A 12,416-nucleotide genomic window follows, 5' to 3' on the forward strand; every position below is an offset into this window, starting at 1 on the left:
TTCATTTTTGTAAGGTTTTGAGTTCCAAATTTTTTTCTCCCTGCATCCCTTCTCTCCCTCTTCCCTAACATACCAAGCAATCTGACATAGGTTATACATGTACAATCATGTTAAACATATTTCCAATCAATATTCTTTTTAAATTACATATTCTTTTAAATGTCTCTGTCCCAATTCATTTAGAGTATATTGAGCTCTTATGAGAAAATGGGTCAAAACTGGAAGCATAATAGTATTGGTGAATAACTAGCCACTCAGTGAAGATTTTATTTCAACTAAAAGCCTTCACAATTTAGAAAGGAAATGTGATATGGCAGAGAGTTTTGACTTTGGAGTTTGGACCTGGGTTTAAATTGTAGCTGTGCTACAATTTTACAAAAATGTAAATTTTATAAATATGTATAAATATGTAAATTGTAATTATGCTGCAATTTATTAAAATTCAAAAAAATAATAAAACCTTAAACTTTTTGTTCCTCAGTTTCCTCGTTTGTAAAATGAAGACTAGCCTAGGTTATTGGTGTTAAACTCAAATAGAAATGGGGACTACCAATCCACACATAAGAATCCCTCTGGGTTACTTTTTTTTTTCATTTAAAATGTAACGTTACTTATGATTTATTATATTTTTATTTATTTTGTTAAATATTGCCAATTGCATTTTAATCTAGTTTGGATCCTACTTGGAAATGTTACAGTCTCACAATTCCTCTCTAATCCCACATTTGACACCTTTGGTCTATATGACCTCTAAGGTCCTGTGAGAAACATGATTCAGCAACTCACTGCTCCCCTAAAAACATACAATGCGGAATTCCATCCTCCCTTAAGAAACAAAACTTGAACTGAAGTGAGCAAAGGGATGTTTATTTATTTATGGTTCTTTTGAGAACTGGGTGTGTGATATCCCAAAAAAGCGAAAAGATGCACATACACTGTACATCAGTGGGAACAAGCTTTATACAGTCAGTTCAGTCCTATTCCTCCCTCCAAGTCAGGATTGGTCCAGAATCTTTCAGGTTACAGTCTTCCTGATACACTCACTTCATAACATGTCCATCCTCCCACTAACATATGAAATATACCTTGTTCTGTGCTACTGCTCCCCTCTGGGCAGAGAAGTTAGTATTAATGAGTCTATTACGCATGCACACTCTGAGTAAAACTTAACCTTTGCTCTATTTCCAGCCTCCTCAACCAAACAACTAATTTAACTGGTTCTAGAACCTCCCAATTTATTTATATGGAATCATAATCGTTTCTTACCTCTCAGTCCCTTTCAACTCTAAATCTATGACCAATTTTAGACTACAGTATATTGGAAAGAGAACTTGCTTAGGAGTCACGAGATTTGAATTCTATGCTAATTTTACTGCCTAAAACCTGTGAAATGTTGATCAAGTAATTTTTTTAATTTCCATTTCCTAATATGTACCAAAAATCAATAAATAAAGTAAAATTAATGTATGAAAAGATACACAAGATGTTCTAGAAGATGCATGCCCTGAAATAACTCAAAAAGCCCTAAGATCACATATTCTATGGCATATAATTCTAAATCTCTGAAGAGACAATTCTTCAAATGTTTTTCTCCTTTCTAAGTTATACCTACATTTGAAGAATAGGTATGAGGGAGAAATGAGGTTAGGGTAGCAGGGGTATGTACACACATAAAGCCTCTTTTTCCACCCTCTTCACTTTTCTTCTCCTTTTTTTTTTGTTTGTATTGTTTTGTTTTTATTTGGTTAGGCAATGGGGTTAAGTGACTTGCCCAGGGTCACACAGCTAGTGTTATGTGCCTGAGGTCACATTTGAACTCAGGTCCTCCTGAACTCAGGGCCGGTGCTCTATCCACTGTGTCACCTAGCTGCCCCTCACTTTTCTTCTTGTCTCCTTTTTCTTTCCTTCCTCTCCTCCAGATTAAGAGAAACCATACAGAAATGCATATAAGCTCTTCTTTCTTGGTCCTCCCAGTGGGAGAGGAGTAGAGATTGGGTTGGGGGGAATGTAGTAACTAGAGATGCTGGAAGAGACTGGAAATAGTCAACTTTTTTTGTGCGGGAGGGCAGAGGCTGAGGTGAGGAAATTAAGAAACCGGTCTAGCTCTTTTAACTGGTCAATGACTGAGTAAAACATATATTTTTTTCTAAACACCATTCACTGCCTTCTTATTCTTTAATTCAAGTCTATCCCTCATAATAACAATAACAATAAAGGAAACATAGTGCATGGGAAAGGAAGTAATAACACACTTCAAATCATAAGGTCACAAATTATGAAAACTTCTTCAAAGAAAGCTTTGAGTTTACAAGAACAGTATTATCGATCAATCACTAAAAAATATTTACTGAATGTCTATTACAAGTCAGGAATTCTGGTAGATGTTGGAGATATAAGTACAAAGAATTGTACTGTGAACTCCTTGAGAGCAGGAAATATCTTTTGCCTTTCTTTGTATCACCTGTCCTTAGTACAGTGCCTAGCACGTAGTAGGTGATTAAAAAATGCTTATTGACTGACTACCCACAAAGAACCTATGTTGTAATGGAAAAGACAACAACTGTATCTATATATTTATATATCTGTGTGTGTGTGTGTGTGTGTGTGGGTAGGCAAAGTATAAATATATTATTTATGTAGAGGAAAGATGGCCGCTATCTTGGGGTAGGAAATTTGAATGATGAAGCACCTTCTATTTGAAAGCCATATTTCTCAGATGTCATTTCTTTATTCTCATCCCATGAATATCCATTTTGAAGAATTGACACTTGGGGAAACAATAATAACAATAGCAGCAACAAATAATCAAACACTTATCTGATGGCTTTTATAACTCAATTTCATCTTCCAAGTTCCTTATTAATTTTATTTCACCTCCTGTTTACATTCACCATGTGTCTCTCCACTACCATATATGTGAAACACATTTTTTTTTTGGTTCTATGAAAGATGCAGTATTCCATGTTTCTTGACCATTTAAAAACACCAATAGAATATTCAGTTTTAAAAGACAGGTCTTTGTTTTAGAGATAACTGTGAGGCCACTAAAAGAGCTTTGTAATTTCCTGAATGAGATACACTATGAGAATTATCCCATTTAATTATGGGCTAAATTCAGGGTTCATTTGTAGTAATTATCCTACACACACATACACACATGCACTTGCATGTACACATCAATAGAGAAGCCCTATAGATTGCCCAACTAACTGTACGTCAAAGTCTATGTAAAATTGATTCTATGTCTACTTGGTTATTCTATTTTGTATGGCTAGGCCAAATTCTTTTATGTGACTTCACATTTCTTCTAGGAGGTTCTATTGCATTTTGGAATTTGATACAACTAACACATGGTTATCTGAAAATAGCAGCTTCCCGTCATCTATGAAAATTCCCTTCAGTCTAGATTTCACAATGAATCTTCTCCATAATCATAATAACAATAATAATTATGTAGGGCCTTAAGGTTTTCTAAGCACTTTACAAATATTATTTCATTTAATTTCCCAACAACCATGGGAGGTGTGTGCTAATATTATCTCCATTCTAAAGACAAGGAAACTGAGGCTATGAGAGGTTAAATGACTTGCCCAGGATCGTACAGCTGTGTCTGAAGCTGGATTTCAACTTACGTCTTATTGACTCCAAATCCAACAATCTAGCAACGGGTTCACCTACCAGAATATCATTTTTAAAAGTTTGCCTGTTTCCTCATCATTAACAGTACCTTTGGTGAGGATGCCCTAAATATGTTAACAATTCTCATTTTTAATAAAAAGTATTTAGAGGGAAACAGGGTTATAGGTCAGTGATTGTTAATATTTTCTTGTTCATTTTTATTCAGTTAAGAAAGAATTATTTTTCCCCCATGACTTTGGCATTTATCCCTGTTTTGTATTCTTTGTTAATGGATATCTCAAAGCATTCACAACTATATCACATGGCACATAATCTCTTCTCCATATACATAGTTTAATTTGGCTGGTTTTTTTCCCATTTAGTGGCATTTCTACCATCTTTATAAATTCGTCTAGGACTGATATTGGTTCTGACTCTTGGCAATAATGTCATTAATAATGATAATAAAATTATGATAAAATATTTGCAGATATTTTAATTTTTATTCTTTTTTATCATTTCATTTTCATCAAATATTACTAGGATGGATTTGCTTAGTAGCAGGGCTCATGAAGCTTTTAAAAAAGCTGTTATTTTTTTTCCCCTGTATAGCTTCTCTCTGCTTTATGAGGTGGTACTAAACATAATTTTGCATTATTCTTCCCCCTAAGATTTTATTAGTGAATTCATCATTTGAACCAATGTTACCTCTGAGTGCTATATTTTTCTGCTTCACAAGTAAGTCAAGTATACAGTGACTGAGGAACATTTTAGACTATTTTTTCCTGTTATGGAAATTGATTTACAACAATTGAACTACTCTACAGAATTATTACAATCTGTATCTGTGCCCTTTCTTCCATCCATTATCCCTTTTTTATTTTTAATAAATGGTAAGAATTTGGTGAGATTTAATTGTTTCTTTGAATGTCATTTTTTCCCTTATTTTTATCATTTCTTCAAGTCTAGTGCCATTTTAAAACAAAAATACAGTTTTGCTCTAAAAAGCTAATGTTCTGATTAAACACTGAGAGTTGATTCAGAAATATCTTTCCAAATAGCAGTGAGTTACACCCTCTCCATTAACATATGTTCAATTTCATTCATAATCTTTTTTGCTCGTCATTTCTAGTTCAAAATTCTTTGTTCAAAGAAAATAGTTCTGGTTTATGGGTGTGAAGTTTCTATGTAGTCTTCGAATCTTTATCCTTTGTAGTTCATTATTCTTGACTCTTGCTTTCATATATGTGTGTATATAGTGTATATACACACACATACATATATACATATACACATATATGTATGTATGTATGTATGTATGTGTGCCTGCATGTGTCTGTGTGTATATGTTTATACACTATTCTCACCTATTCTCACCTTTACATTGATTACAAGATTTACATTGATTTACAAGATTACAAGATTACCAAAGCATCTGTTGATTTCTTTTGAAGAAATTTATTGAATTTATTATAAATTTTCTCTCTCTTAATTCTCTGCAACAGATGTTGGTATATAACCTATAATTATTTTAAGTGGGGTTTTTTACAAGTATTAATCATGTGCATTGAAATACTAGAGGACCAAAAATTTCCCATGAAATGATGTTGTTGCCTTTGGACACAGGATTAAACCAACTTCATGAATTCCTTCATCTCCTGTAAAAGAATATCTGAACCAAGTTCTCATTTAGCTACAACTTCTTTCTTTTGGTTACATTTATAGTGAGAATGTCAAGATCTATATGAATCACTTCCTTCAGGAGTATGTCCCTTGTTGGTCACTAGATGATAATCTCACAATTAAAACAATAGTAATCAAGTTAATATTTATAGATGGTCTAAAAATTGTATGATCCTGTTCCATTTTCCACTATATTGTCACTGTTACTATCAACAGTGAAAAGGGACACATAAGACAGGGCAATTTTACATTTTTATATGTATCATGATTTGTTATAAATAAAGAATTCCCTACCAAATGACCAGCTTACTGGTGATGAGTTTCTCCCTCTAGACTTTGTAGGCTGGTTCTCAAAAAAAAAAAAAAGACTTTAGCTATTACTTATCTAAAAATTATATCAATATGCAAACCAGGGTCTTTGTCGCTTTTGAGTTTTCATTTCATTGGACACTTGAAAAATCTAGCTGATGATTGTGTTTAAGCCTATTGATGAATTCTGCCTATATTTTTGATCCATAGGCTCAAACTTTTCCATTCTTTGATTTCAGGTACTGAAAGTACATTTCAGCCTTATTGGTGAATTCTAGAGGAAGTAGGGACTGGAAGTGGTGGCAGTGAGGAATGTAAGTACCCCATCATGCTCTGGAACAGCCACTTCTTAATGCTCAGTTGAATTAAGTCCAGCAGAATGAAAAATATGAAGCATTATATTTTGTCCTTCAGTAGAGATCATTGTTTATTTTCATATTCTTGCTGTGAATTCCAAAACATGTAAATATTCCACTAAATGAAAAGAAAAGAGGATTGTGTAGGAATCTCAACTTTTATGCAGTTTTTAAAATTATATATTAAATTTAAGAATGTCCTCCTTATCTGTGTTCCTTCCTGTTCTTCTAGAAGTCTACTTTCTTCTGTGTATTTTTGATATTTCAACATTTTTTCTTTCTTTTTTTTCTTCTTTCATTTCTATCACTTTTTACAAATTGTTCCTCATTGCTTAAATAAAAGCCTCTCCTTGTAACAAGTAACTCTTCTTAAGCAAAGCAAATCATTACATTGGTTGCAACTGAAGGTGACCCTTTAATTTTGGACTTCTGATTCATCAGCCCTCTGTCAAGAGATAGGAAGCATGAGTACTGTTAGAAATTATTCCCAAAACCATTGGACCAATTTAAATCCCTTTAATAGTGAATTAGTCTGACTGTCTTCTACTAACCCCTCCAACAATTCACATTTTCTACTTTTGATATGTTTGCCAAGCTCATGGATAATCAGAATTATATTAATTTGAATTTCCCTTAGTAATGAATTGGAATACTTTTTCATGTTATTAATAGCTCATATTTCTTCTTTTGAAAACTGCTTACTTATATCTTTCAATTGTTTCCCTATTTAGGAATTGTTCTTGTCCTTATATAATTATAGTAATCCCCTTCATAGTTTAGATATCAATCTTTTGATCAGTCAAGGAAACTATGCAACATTCTTCCCATTTAATTATTCAACTTTAAATTCTGGCTGTTTTATTTCTGTTCATGTAAAACCTTTCTGTGATATGTACTCAAAATAGTCCATTTTATATTTTATGATCACTGCTCTCCCTTTTTGGAATGCAACTCTTTCTCTGTCTGAAGAAATTTCCCTGATGTAATTTAAGAGCACCTTGCCATTGACTGCCCACAATGAAAGAGGAATTTATTCACCTCTAATTTATTTTTGTTAAGATATTTTTCCATTTAGGTCTTATATGTATTTTGGAGCTTACTGTGTTGCATGGTGTAAATTGTTGGTATATACCTCATTTTCAACAAATTGTTTTCAATTTTACCAATAGCTTTTTTTTTGATCATATAGAAATTCCTTACCCTCTAATTGATGTCCTTATTTTTAAAATTGAACATTGTATACTATTATGTTTTATTGCTTATGAGTCTTGTGTACGTAATCTGTTTAACTGATCATTTTGTACTATTGGTAACAACCACCATGTAGTTTTTGATAATTATAATTTTAAATTGTAGTCTGAGGTGCAGCTAGATGGAGCCATGGATATAGTTCCAGACTTGGAGTTAAGAAGACTCATCTTCATGAGTTCAAATCTGGCTTCAGATACTTACTAGTTATATGACCCTAGACAAATCATTTAACCCTGTGTGCCTCAATTTCCTCATTTATAAAATGACCCAAAGAAGGAAATGGCAAACCATTTAATATCTGTGCCAAGAAAATTCCAAAAGGGATCACAAAGAGGGAAACATGACTGAAAAATGACTAAATAGAATAAAATTGTAGTCTGTGATTTGATACTGTTAGGTTCTCTTTTTTTTTTCCATTTTAAACATTATTTCCCTTGAGATTATGGACCTTTTGTTTCCCCAGGTGAAGTTTTTTCTATCCTTATTTTTTTAAACACGCTTTAGTTATTTGATTGGTTATGTCACTGAATCTATAATTAACTTTGTTAGTATTATCCATGTTATTATCTCAGATGATCCCTACCATAAACAATTAATATCCCTCAAATTATTGGTTTCTGTTTATTCCAGAGAAGATTGATTTTTTATTTATATCCATATAACTCTTATATTTGTCTTTGAAGTAGACTCTCAAATATTTTATATGTTCTGTACTTGGTTTATATAATGTTTATTTTCAATATCTTCTCTTTCATATTTTGAATTTCCTCCTATTTCAATATTTTTTAATCACTTAATTAATGTTAGTTGAATCTCTAAACTTCTCTGTAACAGGTCTTAAACTTTTTCCATTTGTGACATTCAGCACTTCTTAAACTGTGGGTCGCAACTCCATATGGGGTCACAACCCACATAATGCATGATGCCATTTCCAAATAGTAATAATTTTATTTTTTCTTTGCCTATCTTTATTTCTCTTTTTTTTACTATTTTTTTTCAGTTGTGTCATTTTGATTTTCAGAATATTCATTTTTGTGTTTGTTTGGAGTTTTCCTATTTGTTATGTTCTAGATATTTAAAGTTGCATTTCTAATTCATTGATCTATTTTCTTCTCTCTTTTGTTGATTGTAGTGTTTAAAGAGATAATTTTCTTTTGTTTCCTATAAGATGGAACCAACCATTTTGCAATTTTTGTTCTTCCAGGGAAAATATGAGAACTATCCTTCAATAAAATAATAATTTCCTTTTAAAAAATGAGGGATAATTTTCCAGTGGGGATTTTTTAAAAAGAAAATTACTGCACATCACCTATCCCTATTACATATTAGATAGTTAAGTGGTGAGTTGGTCCCTAAATAACTGATTTGCCCCTCAGCCCAGGTGATTAAGTGAATAAGGGGTACATAAAATGACACTTGAATTGTCAAATATGCTGCAATAGATGTCTAGGCCCTTTTATGCCCTTTGGGAGTATGAAGAAACTTCCCTTATAGAATTTGAGAGCATCTTGCCATTGACTGCCCACAAATTGTTCACAAACTTAAAGCTTAAAAAGTAAGGTTTCCATGTCTGAGAGAGTCAAAGCAGGAAGCAGCTTTATGGAGTGAGAATTAGACCTGGCAGTTGGGAGTCAAGCTTCAGAGAGGAGCAGGCACAGGGAGCTACTCACGCCAAAGATGTATTGAATGCAGGGCAGAAGAGTATGAGGACATCACCAGAAAATAAAGAATCCAGGGTCCTGTAGATTACGTGAGATACCTTGCCTATATGTATTCCTTATTTGTGTGACTTTAAATGTATGCCCAGTCTTTTCATTGAGACTTTACAGCAAAGTAATGAAGGGCAATGAAATTTATTTACTTGTTACAGTGTCTGCACAAATGCCTTCCCTTTGAGTTAATTGTGTCTACTAACAGATTATTAAAGGCAAATACATCAGTGAGGGGCCTGTGACCTATAGTTTTTGCACCATAGATTCAAAGAATACTCTAGAACCTGAGGGGAGCCACCTCCTGAGGAATTCAACCTAAGAGTTCAAGAGGAAATGTTATAAAAAAGGGAAAAGGGTTCACAAGTACAAAAAATACTTACAGCAGCTCTTTTTGTGGTAGCCAAGAATTGGAAATTGAGGGGATGCCCATCATTTGGGGAATGGCTAGACAAGTTGTGGTATATGAATGTAATGGAATACTATTGTGCTATAAGAAATGGTGAGCAGAAGGACTTCAGAAAAACCTGGAAAGACTTGTATGGACTGATGCTGAGTGAAGTGAGCAAAACCAGGAGAACGTTGTACATAACAACAGTAACATTGTGTAATGACTGACTTAGACTTAGATCTTCTAGTAATGTAGTGATCTAAGACTATTCAAAAGACTCATAATGGAAAATGCTATCCACACCCAGAGAAAGAACTATGGAGACTGAATGCTGATCAAAGCATACTATTGTCTCTTTTGTTGTTGTTGTTTTGTTTTATCTTTCTCATGATTTTTCCCTTTTTTCTGATTCCTCTTTCACAGCATGACTAATGTGGAAATATGTTTATTATGATCATATATCTATAATCTGCATCAGATTGCATGCCATCTTGGGGAGGGGGAAATGGAGGGAGGGGGGGAAATTTAGAATTCAAAATCTTATGAAAGTGAATGTTGAATGTTAAATATACATATACATTTATACACATATATGCATATATATGTGCACACATGATACATATACATGTATATATAATGTGTGTGTATACATATATGTATACATACACTATTTGAGTAGATAGATAGATAGATAGATAGATAGATAGATAGATGGATAGATAGATAGATAGATAGATAGATAGATAGATAGATAGATAGATAGATATAGAAAAAAAGAGTAAATGTTAGTTGGAAGGGAGTAGCTCTACTGAGAGTGATCCATTTGTATGTATTTATCCATGTACATGTACCTCATTAGTAGAATGAAAACTCTAAGTTGAGGACTGTGTTGTTTTTCTCTTTGTATTCCCAGGGACTTCCTTGTACTGAACTCCTAAAAAGTGCCTGTTTAGTTGAAATTGACATGCTATATATAAAGCATATGTGTGTGTAAACATATATATCCACACATATATGTATGTCTGTACTAGTAAAGTTATTCTTTCTATTATAATTCTGAGCTCATTCATGAATGTTAGAGCTACTAGGGACCTTAGAGATTTCTTCTGAAAGAAAAGAAAGAAAAATTGCACATATTCTTGAACTTACTAAAGGGAGATAAATTTACTCAGAGAAAATATGGGAATTTGAGGACAAAAATGAAGTGTCCGTGGCTCAAAACTGGAATTGATTCGATGTACTGGCAAATTGAAATATGAAATGACTTATTTTTGCCTAATTTCCATAAACATAACTTGTCCCTGACAAAAACACAACCCAGAACAGGTTGGCATAATTCTTTACATGACACAGTCATTGATAATCCTAACCATCTGAAGGTATGATTTTCAAATGAGCCTTCCCAACCAAAACAAAATACTGCAAGATTTGAGTTTCACTCCCTTCATACCGTTGTAGACAAGAAGTCTCCAGCTTGATGACTTGTGATGTGTGGCACGAGTCCATCTTTAAGCCTGCTATGAGAAAACACACCCAGTCACATTGCCATGAAAGCAAGATCATGGAATCATAGAGTTGGAAGGGACCTTGATGGTCATCTAACTCAACTATCCTGACAGTATAAGAATCTCTTCTAAAATATTCTTGATGGATAATCATCTACCCTCTTCCTGACTAATTACAGTGATGGGGAACTTACAGCTTTGTATGATAGCTCTAACTTTTGGAACATTCTGTTTATGAATCTAAATCATTTTCCCTATAATTTTTTTTATCCATTGGTCCTAATTCTATTGCCCACAGCAGGAGTTCTTACCCTAGGGTCTGGGGTCTATGAAATGGGATGGGGAAAAGTCACATTTTTATTTTCACTGAATCCTAATCTAAATATAGCATTTCCTTCAATTATGAATAAAGGCAAAAACAAAAACCACAGTAGTTTTTTGCTTCACCAAACCACCAAAGGATTCCACAACATAAAAGTTAAGAACTCTAGACTAGAAGAGGATTTAAGAACCTTATTCCCTTTTCCTCTTTTAAATATTATTGACAGTTGTTTTTTTCATCATATTTGCAATTTATTTCAACGCAATAAGATGTAAATGACTAGCAATTTAAACTCAAAGTGCATAGCAAGATTTTGTTTTATTTTTTACTGTTTTCCTACAGATTTGGGGTTCTATTCTCTCATAACAATTCTTAGTTCAACCTTCTTCATTTAGAAGATTATTCTCATTGACAGAAAGAATTGGAGCAACCTTCTGTATGTCATCTATTAACATTACATCAACTTTCTCAAGCCATTATCTTAATCTGAATAATTTGTTTATTAGAGGTTAGATTGGAGTATACTTTATGGAGAATGGATGAGACTGGAACTAAAAAGGCATCCTATGGAACTAAGCTGAATGGTGTTCATTCAGCCACCTTGAGGGATATGTGTACTTCAGCACTGAAGGATTTGTACTGGGAAATGATGGAGTAATTCCCTTATCAGCCACTGAGCAAAAATAGACAATAAGCTTGTAAAGAAAACTTCCATTCTCATTCCCTGTTTCTTCTCTCCAGAATGTAACACATGAGATTATCTTTCTAGGCCTTTCCACTGGGGAAAGGAGGAGGGAGAGAGAAGCTAAATTCCCTAACCTAAGGACTTATGGTGGCTGCTCAAAGATGGCAGCCAGAACATGTGCTTACCTAGATGAGGCCAAATCAGAATCTAAAGTCTATGGATCCATCCTGTGCTTTATATTTCCTTACTTGACCATAGATGATGATACTATAAAAAATGGATGTTTTCATCCTGGGAATCATCTGAGGTTGAGAAGTCAGGAGTTCCTAAGTATCTCAGATACAATAAAGAAAGTCATCGCTACATCAAATACAATGATTCTGGGAAGATAAGATGACCCTTGACAGATGATAAGTCTAAGATGTGGCATGGCTTCTCAGAAGATATGGATCTTGAGGGAATTATTTGAATATTATAGATTAGAGGCTAAGGTGAAATGCCTATTCTACTATTTCATTGCTTCTTATTTTGATGTTGTAGAGTAAGTCTTTCAAGTCTTTCAGATGCATCTATAATAGGAGATCTGG

This window comes from Phascolarctos cinereus, unplaced genomic scaffold (genome assembly GCF_003287225.1).
Source record: "Phascolarctos cinereus isolate Bilbo 61053 unplaced genomic scaffold, phaCin_HiC Scaffold_5;HRSCAF=322, whole genome shotgun sequence".
NCBI classification, from domain to species: Eukaryota; Metazoa; Chordata; class Mammalia; order Diprotodontia; family Phascolarctidae; genus Phascolarctos; species Phascolarctos cinereus.